General features: G+C 30.5%; 1 protein-coding gene across 1 annotated transcript in view; it reads right to left on the bottom strand.

The window, feature by feature from the left end:
* The window catches only part of LOC115874240 (endothelial cell-selective adhesion molecule-like), a gene marked incomplete at its 5' end in the record, with an annotated part of 101,474 nt that overhangs the window by 2,493 nt on the left and 86,181 nt on the right, over positions 1-12,800 (bottom strand). The window lies entirely within an intron of this gene.

Below are 12,800 nucleotides of genomic sequence, written 5' to 3'. Positions count from 1 at the left end.
ATCCGCTTCGAGTCGGTACATCACAGGCGTTCGCCTGCGTGCGCTTTCAGATTTAAGGTGCGTATTCATTATCCGAACGAACGAACGAACGAACGAATGAAAGTGCGGTATATTTAGACGGGGACCGAACGCATGCGGCCGTTCGTTCGTTCGTGCGCTCGACCATCCGCTTCGAGTCGGTACATCAAAGGCGTTTAGACGTCATGGTACAAAGAATACATGGTATGATCGATAGCGGCTCCAATTTCGTTCAGTTCGCGCATACCACCTGTGACGTTACTAGGAAAATGAGGAATAAATAAAAAATAAAGAAAGTTGACAGGAGATCTGCATTTTTGAGGTTATGGTAAGAATTTTTTTTTATTTTTTAAGACTTTTTAGTTCGTTTAATTTAATAATTACTAAAACCAGCAGTTCCAAAAATATATTTAAAAATAATAATTATATATTAACATGGATTTGGACGATAATAGGTAAAAATACTAAATTTATTTCTATATTCGGTATAAAATTGTTTATTAGGTTTTTAGTTTGCGATGTTTATGGTAAATAATTTTCATTTTTATTGCCTCTGAATTCACGAGGACAGGAGGATATCTATGGAAAAGTAACCACAAGAGGAATTGTTACATCATTTAAAAAATGTTGGGAAGTTTATTGTTTCCCATCGAAAAGTAGAAAATGCCAATGCAGATGAACGTATAGTAATTGTGATAGAAGTAATTCCAAGGGTGAAGTTTATTATAATTAGTGGAAGTAATACCAAGGGTGAAGTTTATTATAATTAGTGACCTGTGCTTCTTTTTATATGTAGATGTTTCTGGTTTTGAGAATAAATCGGTTGAACCACACCCAAAATTTAAAGGAAGTATTTGCATACCCAGAATATGCCCATCAAGGGTTATATAGCTCAAATTTCCTTTAATGGTAGGCAATTATTCAATGCAAATTAACTTTTTAAGCGACTGAAATATTAAATAGTTTACAATATGGTATATCACTAAAAATATATTACTTTTTTAGGTACAATTAGGGCCCCGATACATTTCAAAAGTAGAATATTATTTTATATTAAATGAGGTATTGTACTAACAATCAATTTATATTAAACGGAGATTAAAAATAACAGAATAAATAGTTCTTTTTCTTATACTACAAAATAAACTATAGAATACAACAGTATTAAAAAAAAATAAAAAGTGATGTTCCGGCCGAGATTCGAACTCCGGTCTCTCGCTTCCTAGCCCGACTCCTTATGCACTGCTCCATAGTAACTTGCTTAGCGATAATTCAATGACGGTATATAAACAAAAAAAAAAACAGGTTTATAACAATATCTTGACGATTTGAACTGGCGCGCGAATGAAGAAATGCGTGCGGTCTTCTCGTGCGGTCCTATCGTGCGGTCCCCGTCCATACCACTAGCGTACGTTCGTTCGTTCGTTCGTGCGGATAATGAATACGCACCTTTAGATTCGTTTGTCAGATATTAGATACAGTATCTGTAAAAATTTCAACTGTCTAGCTATAACGGTTCATAAAATAGACCTTTGTAGCAAACGGACAGACGGACGGACAGCGAAGTCTTAGTAATAGGGTTCCCGTTTTTACCCTTTGGGTACGGAACCCTAAAAATGTTCATATTGAATAATTTTTAATTTTCTTATACAGGGTTATTCCCTTCATTCGATACGGAGTATTGTAGCCCCACGATTAGATTTTTAGAAATTATGAGTGATGGGATCATTGAGGGACTGCTAAAGCTAGAATTTAAAGTGTCCCAAATATATAAAATACATCAAAGTTATATTTTTTTAATGCTGTGTTTACACCCTGCGTTTTATTACATTTATTGTTTCTACGATTAAAATAAAGGTAAATTTAACTAAAGGTTTGCCGCACTTTAATCTTACCGTTTTTAAAATATTTATGATTTTGTGAAAATGCAGTAAAAATTTTAATGCTTTATTTCTCTAGACGTATTTAAGTTTTTCCATAGACTTGAAATAAAATATAGACTGAGCATCTCATTCATAAATAGCTGGAACATGCGGTCAGACAACGTTTTGTTATTGTTGTGTTATTGTTTTAGGTTATAACGAGTGCGACACGAGCGATAGATAGGTTGTCTCTGTCATAACGGTCGTTCCCTGACGACTCTGCCGAGAAACACAACACTGTCTTTCGTTTCTCAAGTACACCTGAACTCTCCGTATCATAGCCGGGTAACTTTTTTATTTTAATGAAGCTATAATTAAATTAAAAATATATCGTATTTAAATATTTTATTAAGATTTAGGACAGGTTTTTTGAATAAAAGTTTAGAAAAAAACGTCTTAGAGTCCAAAAAGGATAAAAATAATAAAATACACGTTATAGAAGAAATTTTATAATCGAAATTACGTAATTTTTGAAATTAATAATAAATTATTAATTTTAGTCAAACATTTACAACCCCTAATATTAATCAAAACAGGATCTATTTCACAGATATAATAGAATCGGCGACAGGGAGAGAAAAAAAATATGATTTTTGTAATTTTTTTTCTGGTTAAGTGACGTCTTATTATGTAAATTAGAGAAAACATAAATCTGTTCCATTAAAGCAAGGAAGGTGATAGGAGTGGATAATATGAAAACTACATTTATTTAACTCGGTACTGTCTTTATTATACCGGGTGCGTTCCAAAGTGGCTCATCCTCATAATTTTTTATATTTTCAAATAAAAAATTACATAAATTAGATTGATTGACGCATTCAATTGTTTTTGGTCACTTCCTGTTTCACCGGAAATGAATATAACTTTTAATTTTTAAATGGCACCCTCGGTATATTTCTACTTTATTCGATAGAAAATGATAACAATTTCATTTTTAATAATAATATTGATTTCTGAATAGAATGACATAGCATAATATGTCAACTTTTGACATTTTCGCATATGGTTTAATTGTAATTGTAACACGCGGTTCATAACGACAATTTGACTCGAAATACCAAGTGTGTGGTATCAATATATTCATAAAAAAATGCTTTTTCCAAATATGCTAATGAGTCTCCCTTGTTCAATTTGAAAAAATTGACATATGTATGATTAAAACTAAGATTTGTACATCTTTTAACCGGCATAAACAAGACACGAAACCCATTAGAAGATTAAAACTATTTTTCCAAGGCTCCTTGATTAAAACTTAGTGTTTTTAACAACACCATGGCACCCTAGATTGAAATTTAAAATACGATTTATTTTTAAGCGACAATGTCAAAAGTTGACATATGATAGTCATTCTATTCAGTCATTTATTCTATCGAATAAAGTAGCAATATACCGAGGGTGCCTTTAAAAATCAAAAGATGTAATCATTTCGGTGAAACAGGAAGAGACCAAAAACAATTGAATACGTCCAATAAATCCTAATTTATGTCATATACCTAGTAACATACAAATCTGTTTTTTTTTATCTGAAAAAATAAAAAAGTTATAGGGGGTGAGCCACTTTTGAGACGACCCGGTATCTTAAAAAATATTGTTTCAAAATGTAATATCATTTTAAAATTCTTGTATGTTATTTTAGATTCTGAAGATAATTTTAGAATAAACCGGTATATATTTAATAAAAACATTATTAATTATTAACAGGGTTATAATTATGATTTTGTTACAATGTAAGTAAGTCAATATTGTAATGTAAGAGAAAAAATTCAGATTTTACATTTTACTAAAATATTATCTAAATAAGCGCCTTTCTACAACAACGCCACTGACTCCTAATGGGTAAATTGAGAGTTGCCTACCGGTCGAAAGTCGTTTCAAGACTTAATTGGATTATTTAAGTCAAATTTCTTGCAAATTAGGCACTGGCGAACCATATTTTATAGTTCTTGAACAGAAAAAGTCAATAAAATAAACACTTAAGGACTACAAGCTAAGAAAATGCGTTAATACAGCCGGGGAGATAGCGGCAACAAAGCTTTACCGCACACGTGCAACACGTACTACAAGGTAATAAATGAATGAATAGGCTCCCTCGCCTCTAATCGGTGTTGTCATATTGTAAAGAACTTATCCTTTTTGAACAGTATCCGACTTATAATTTAGTAGTATAAGGACTATTTAATACATCTCTGGAATATTAAAACCTACTTTATTAAACTGTAGTATTAATATCTCAATATATGTGTATAACAAGAAAAAAAATATTGAAAATATTAAAGACGTGACAGCATAGGCTGGATGAGGAAGGCTCGGTCGACTGTACCCAGAAGTAAACATGTGTACAAAAAAGGTTGTTTGTCCGCGTTGAGATGTAAATAGTGTAGTCTATATTTTATTTTAAGTCTATGAGTTTTTCAAATCAAATATTGTACTGACGTTTTTCTATTACCTAATTTTTGTATTGCAATAATAAAAATAATATTACCTTATACAGAGTGTCTGAAAATTTATTTTAAATAATTACTAGCTTTAAACGGCAATAACTTGTTTAATTTTAACGGAACACTAATAACATGTTTTACGAGAATCAAATGCACAATTTAATTGTCTATCAAATTGTATTATACCATCTTGCACCTACATATACAAGTTTTCGTAGAAAATGCATTTTCTTATAATTTAGACCTCATTTTTATCAATATACCCATGGCATATTGATATTTTAGGTTGTTTTTAAAGATGTAACAAATTTTCAAAAAGTACAGATACTAATATTGTTGATATAATTTGGTTATTTCATTAAAAAACATAAAACTGTTTAAATATTTGTAAAAGAAGACATTAATTGACTGTTTGCGTTGATTAATAATTGCTCCAGATACTAAAAAAACTGAATTTTGTATGTGTATTAGAGAGCGTGGTAAAAAGTAATACCTTATAAATTTTATTTCATTTTTTGACGAATGGTTATTTATAACAACAGAGGCGTTCACATTCATAACATATTATTATATTGATTTATGATTCAAATCCACATTTATTTAGAATAATTTATTAACTAACATAATTAAGTACGTAATTAATTAACATTTGGGTGGAATTAAATTATAAAATATTATAAAGTGGTTTATTTAATCCCAACCAACTATAAGTACATAGATATAGTATATAGTTATCTTAGACACAATGATAACAATACACAATATATACAACTTACAATTCCATACATACGAGGTGTTTCGGAAAAAATAAGAAGGATAGGAAAACAATATAACATACGAAACTCTTTCAAAACACAAAATACACTTATTAGATCCATTTTATCACATAATAAGCCAATGAATACAGAACAACAAACAAAAAATGTAATATACCAAATACCATGCGAATGCGATAAATTTTACATTGGTGAAACATCTAAACTGTATTCAAGTTCAAAATGCACCAGTATAAACAAATGCACAGTGCGTGATCAGCACGTGTCATGCGAGAGCCAGCGGCGAGATCTACCCTGATTGGCCGGCCAGCCATAGAGCCGTTGAGGTAGGCGGTTGAGATTTTTTACAGGGTCGGCTTGCATAGCGCGTTAAGGAATACTGTTTGATAAAATAAAAATGCTTTTTAAATTTATTCCCAACCAAGCGAGTAAAATCAGAACAGTCAACTATTTCAATAATAATTGTTGATCACTTCGTACAAGTTACAAGTTACAAATAGAGAAAACAATATTTATGTTTGCATAAAATATTTTTACAATAATTAGTACACACGTACCTACTACAAAAAGTCAAAAGTTATATATTTTATATAAAATTATTATTTTGTAAATGTTAATAAAATTAAAAATTTTGTAAATCTAATGTTAATAAATGTTATGTTTAAAAATAGAAGTTTTTATTTGACTACTTTTTAAAAAAAATGTCGTTATACTTTAAAACGGATAATACAGCAGGCTACGAAAGCAAGTTAAAACTAAGTGCTTTTTTGTCAACTAAAATGTATTAAATTATGTTATAATGCAATTGGTTTTTTAAGTGATGTAAAAACGTTTACAACATTGCATTTTTTGCAAATAGTATTATAAAAACAGATACCTATTTATACCGATATTCAGATATTGCTGTCAATAATGGAAATAAAAAAATCAGTAGTACCAAATAAAAAGATAATTATTTTAAAGGACAAATTAAGCCCTTTTAAAAAACAAAAAACACCAAATTTGTTAAAATCGGTCGTGCCAAAGAGTAATGTAATATTTTAATATTCCCGCCCCTTTGATATCAGTTTATTTTTCTAATTATATGTAGTTTGATAATAATTAAAGGTAATTATTGAGAAAACTGAAAATCGTCCGATTTTCACCAAAATTGGTATACACCCTATTTTGAGATCGTAAATTACGAATCTGAACATTTTTTCTGGCGGTCTCTTACCGTTTTTCAGAGAAAAACGGAAAATAGTTTCAACATAGAATTTTACATATTAATCTTAATTTCTCATATTTTTCAGGTTTTCTAGCACCTATTTTGTTAGGTATTCAATAAACAATGAGGTTTTCACTGTTTTCTGTTACTTTTTTAACCAATTTTATGCATAATAGAGGAAAATTTGCTAAAATAAATTTGTAAACAATCTGAAAATGTTGGGTTATGTGTTCCTGGCATTTAAAGCAACGTTGCCAATGCTGAACGTAAATTTAGCGTGTTTTTTTCGCTCATTCTGGGATTACGAAAGGCGGTCGCCTGAGGAACGGCTCCTTCCCATAACTGCTATTTTACCAACGAGATCTGACTATTTATAACCACGAAGTGGCACGAAAGAATTTTGTTTACATTGGTTACAACTTCTATGCGGAGGAAGTTAATTTTTTTTTGTTATATTATATAAAAAAAATGGATTAACCCCCTCCGCAAAGAAGTTGAAACCAATGCAATCCAAACTCTTTCATGCAACTTCGTGCTTATACATAGATAGTCTTTATATAACTTCTTTGCGAAGAGGTTTAATCTTTTTTTAATATAATATAACATAAAAATATCAACCCCATAAGCATAGAAGTTGAAAGCAATGTAATTACAACTCTTCCGCGTAACTTTGTGGATATAGGTATATTTAACTATTGTCAGATCTCATAATAGGTAATTTATTTAAAATCCCTCATCACCCGAAAAAATTCAAATATTTGTCTCTCTCATTACATAGGAGAGAGAAAGAAGAATATATGAAATGTCAAACTTCCATCTGGTCTCACTTTTCTTTGTTATTTTGTTAAGAAAAGTGTTTTTCAGTAAAATTTTGGATATTTTTCAATCATCAATCAAGTGTGGCTTTTAGATAAACTATGATATAATAAAAATATAGTGAAATTATTACTTTATAGGGCTGAAATAAAGAAAAATTCAATGTTGAAATTATTTTCCGTTTTTCTGAAAAACGGTAAGAGACCGCTGGTTGGTTAGGTTTGATCAGATTCGTAATCTACGACCTCAAAATAGGGTGTATACCAATTTTGGTGAAAATAGGACGATTTCCAATTTTCCCAATAATTACCCATTTATATAGTATAAATTTCCATCATAAAATATAAACAATAGTAAAAAAAATCATAAAAAAATACATAATAATTTTATGATTTGAAATATCCGACCTTAGTGCGGTCCTGGTTATATTACTACAGCGTTCCTGTTCACGTGCTTGCCTCATGTCTCTGTTTACGTTTGGTGCATATTGGGGATGAATTTACTATAGACCCTTAAATGTTCGAATTAAAGAACATTATTTAAGAAAGGAAGATTTTCACAAATCTAAGATGTGTCAGCATTCATGGGACACAGGGCACAGAACAACTTTTAATAACGCCAAAATTATAATGAAAGAAGCGATAGCCTCTAAAAGAAAAATAAAAGAGGCTTTTTTAATACAATATAATAAAAATAAATGTATTGCTCATGCATCTGTAGATGTTAGTAATGTATGGCAATCGCTTCTTTGATTTTAAAGAACATAACATAAATAAACATAACATACCTACGTAAAAATTTAAAATAATCGTACAGAAAGTTTGGGGCTTTTTGGTTTTACCTTATTAAGTAATTGTTATCAGATAGTAATCATTGTTAATTTTGAAGTTTAACTTGATATATAATATCATTTTAACAGAACGTCAACGGTTTTAGTAGACGTATCTGTTTTAAAAAACTAAAGTGTTCTCGAATAGTTGAATTTAAATATTTTAAATAGTTTTTTTCTTTAAATATTCTTTGTATTTTTTTGCTTCCGACGACGACGGGAAGAGATAAACTTTCTGAAACATTAAGCATTTTTTTGTTCATTAGGAAAATTTGTATAACTGTAACTGCTGACAAGTCGTTTCCGTTGGATTAACGCCAGCAGTGTTTACAAAAAATAACTATTTCATTTTGTAGATTTTCTTGCAGTGGCGAAATACCCATAGAGGATTTTTTGGAGAGATGAATCCGCCACATTGGTATAGACATTTTTTACAAAACTATAAGTAACTGAACATAAAGTATCCAACCAATCTAATAAAGTATAAATTCTAAACCAATACACCGAAGAACATTTTCCAAATACTTTAATAAATAATCACAAAATAAAGAATCTCTGTACCGTTCGGGCAGTCACATCCACTTTGCTAAGTCAATTTTGCAAGTCAAAACGGGCTCATCAAAAATTTACAAAAGGATATGTTTTATCGGCACACTGGCGGGCCGGTCAGACCGGTTCCATAAATAAATTTTCTGCATTGCGCCATCTATCTCATAAAAAATGTAGCCGCGTGTATAGGATCCCGAAATGTTTCGGCTGCAGTTCGGAACATTCGGAACACGACGCCACCTAGCGAACCGGCACGGCGGTAAATAAGTTTTGCACAGTAATATGGCAGAGAACGGACGAGAAAAACGAGCAGCGGGTCTGCGACGTCCGTGCTTTTTTATTGCGTTTCCGTTGTTTGCGTATTTACTGGGCGAAATAAGGCGACGCCAGTTTTTGTCCCGAGCTCCCTTTTATTTGCGACATAAAGTTCGGTTAGTCACGTGTAATAGCCTTGGGCTTAAATCAGGTTGGTAGATTCCGGGTTGAATGTTGCAAAATCTTGTTTACTTTCTAAAATATACAATATAGGCCCGGATTGTCTTTGCTAGAGGAATTTTTCTTTATTATTGACATATTAAGGAAAACTTTTGCTTCTAAAATGGTTCAATATTCCATGGATATACCGGGTGCATCTCAAAAGTGAGTCACCCCTTTTTTATTTTTTCAGATAAAAAATCGAATTTTACTATACTAGTGTATGACATAAATTAGGATTGATTGACGTATTCAATTTTTTTCGGTCATTTTTAAATGGCACCCTCGGTATTTTGTTACTTTATTCGATATAAAATGACATTCTGGAAATAATGACCTACCATATTATGTCAACTTTTGATATTTTCTGCGATTCATAACGACAATTTGACTCGAAATACCAAGTGTGTGGAACAAAATTCATAAAAAAATGCTACTTCCAAATATGCTAATGAGCCACCTTTGTTTCATTTGAAAAAACTGAGATATGATTAAAAATAGGATTTGGACATCTATAAACAGACCAGAACAAGACATTAAAACATTAAACGATTAAATCTTCTTTCGAAGGCTCCTTGATTAAAAATTAGTGTTTTTAATACAGCCATGGCACTCTAGATTGAAATTTAAAATTCAATTTTGTTTTAAGCGAAAATGTCAATAGCTGACATATGATATGTCATTCTATTCAGAGTGCCATTTTCTATTGAATAATGTAGAAAAATATCGAAGGTGCCATTTAAAAATCAAAAATTGTAGTCATTTCCGGTGAAACAGGAAGTGACCGAAAAGAATTGAATACGTCAATCAATCCCAATTTATGTCGTATACTAACATACAAAATTTCGTTTATTTATCTGAAAAATAAAAAAAGTTAGTGAGGTGAGCCACTTTTGAGACGCACCCGGTATTGATAAATGAGTTGGATAGGATATAGATAGATATAAAAGAAAACGTATTTTCTACGAAGGCAGATAAAAATATTTTTAAAAGATCTCGTAAAATATACAGGGTGTTCCTTTTAAATTATAGAGATCGAAAAGTTACTGCCTTTTAAAGCTAGCATTTATTAAAAATAAATTTATAGTCACTCTGTATAAGGTAGTACTATTTTTATTATTGCATCACAAAATTTAGTTAATAGAAAATCTTCACTACAAAATTTGATTTTTAAAACTTAAATAGGTCTAGAGAAATGAAGCATTCAAATTGTTACTGCATTTTCACAAAATCATAAATATTTCAAAAACGGTAAGATTAAAGTGCGGTAAACCATAATCAAATTTATCGTTATTTTAATTGTAGAAACTAAAAATGTAATAATATACAAGGTGTTCCAATTAAAAAATACAACCTCTGTACCAAATTACTACCAAATTACACTCTGTACAACCAAACCAAACCATCCCTCACAAATTCCAAAAATCAAAATAATTTAGCTACAATATTCAGTGCCGAATAGCGTGAGCAACCCTCTAAATTATTATTATACCTAATCATAAATCTCTAACACCATATCGATGAGAACCACCATCGTTCGCTACAATTTCAAAGAACTTTTTAAGTTAATTTCTCCTCTACATACTCGATCATTAAACTTTTGCTTGAATTATTGAAATTCAATCAGTTGAGGTCATGATTGTTAGTGCGAATAGAAGAACCATTAAAATTAATGACGTGTCTAGGAATGTTTTCAAATATATTGCAGAAGAGCTTTAATCATATTTTTCATTTTTCTTTGGGTCACATTTTTTTTAGTTTCGAACAAATAAATGCTTCCACTAGACTTTTATGAACATATGTTATATTAAAGCCAAGCTAAATTAATCTGAGTACTCCTGAAACTAAATAATACTGTGTTATATTAGAACCGTTGGTTGAAGAAATAAGAAGATGCGCAACCTTATGGGCAATTTCGTGGCACAAAAGATGTCGGGGTGTCTGAGATTTAGTTTAGCTCTGCGCCGCTGCGCGCTGATAGTTGTTTACAGCGCAGCGGATAAAGAATACTGTACCGTAGTTCTGTTTTCAGTCCACAGAGTGAGAGGTTGCCGGAGACACTGTTGCCAGAACTACGGATTAATCCGTGGATTTAGGGATTTTGGGTACAGTATAATACAGATTTTCTTTTCATCATTGTTGTGTCTTATCACTTTCATCAATCATTGAACAATGTAATATAATATTATATGATTAAACAAAGAACGACTGTTAGATCGCCGTTAATATTTCATATGTAAAATTTTATGGTAAATGCGATAGTCATCATTTCCAAGCCAACTAAACTACTTTTTCCGATCATACGAAATATTCAGTACCTATAAAAGAATTTTTATTTTTCTCTATGTTTAACAAGAATAAATTTTCAATACATAAACACGGATTTTTCATCCAAAGATATTTTCGTCAAACGTATTACAGATATTACACATTTTAATATGGCAACACTGTCGCTTTCACTTCCACACCGTCTTCGACATGCCTTCATCGGCCGAATTAGAGAAAATAAGTGTTTTACGCGTTGGCCTCAGAAAGAGTGGTGGCTTCACCATATAACACTTGAGACGTAAAGGGAAATCAAAACAGTTTTGTCACGAATTCGCACATTAAGATGCGTATCTTCTCAATTCTTTCAATCAACGTTAGAACTATTTTTCCCTTGATTTACCTTAAACCAGCATTAATTTTATAAGCGGCAGGGTTGGCATGATTTAAATCGTGATTTTTTAATTTTAATCACTGATTTAAATAAAAAAAAATATTAAAACTTTATTATAAATCAAAAAATAACTATAAAAGTTATAAAAATGTGTCCTAGAAAACTATAAAAATATTTCTATAAAAGATATAAAAAAAATAAAGATAATAAATCGAAAATTTACGGTTACAAATGTTATAAAACTATATAAAAATATCTATTCATCAATTTAAATGTTGGACCGATTTTTGAAGTAATTTCGTGTGAATCCATTAGACCGCTAAACGCAGGGATTTATTTTAAAATTTATGTATAAGTGACAAAAATTCGCTGTTCGAATACATATTATTCGAAGTCTAGTGCAGAACTAGATTCTTCTGATATAGAGACTATATCTTCATTCCTGAGAATCTATAATAATAATCGTTGTCAGGAAATATGTTGTTTTATATTTTTTTTTGAAATGGTTATATTTTTCCAAATTCTTACCAACATACTTTTTTGATGATGCTGTACCTTTGAAGGACCATCGTAAAGCTATTCCGACGTTACAAAGAAGCACAAAAAGTACAATTTACTCCTAATAGAACATACATACTATTTTTTTAAAACATTACAATTCATTTTTAATCAATTTCAAACATTGCAAATAATATAAACAGTAATCGAGCAACAATTTGTACACTCGTTGAATTTGACACTTAATATCAGTTTAATAATATATTTTTGTACTTTTGTGCTTAGGCGTAACAGTGCTTTACTTTTATACCTAGGTGTTAAAATGACAAAAATTAATACTTTTGAGACGTTTGAAAAAAGAAATCCTTTTGATCTGAAGCGAGCGATTTTTTTGCGAAATATATTGGTGACCGATGTGGAAAAATGACAAACGCACCCTAGAATTATTAATGTTATCGATAACGGACAGAGTTATAAAGATTTAGCCATTTAGGATAGGACTTTAATTGGAAATAAGTCCTAGTCATTTGGAAATCCGATTTAAATATTGTTTTGAATTAAAATCAAAAAAATGTGATTTAAATGAAATAAATCTGATTTTTTTGATTTTTTAA

The sequence above is a fragment of the Sitophilus oryzae genome, unplaced genomic scaffold (genome assembly GCF_002938485.1).
Source record: "Sitophilus oryzae breed Bouriz unplaced genomic scaffold, Soryzae_2.0 scaffold_1015_pilon_pilon, whole genome shotgun sequence".
Lineage (NCBI taxonomy): Eukaryota > Metazoa > Arthropoda > Insecta > Coleoptera > Curculionidae > Sitophilus > Sitophilus oryzae.
The sequence above is the reverse complement of the archived record's forward strand: the minus strand, read 5'-3'. Positions and strand labels throughout refer to the sequence as shown.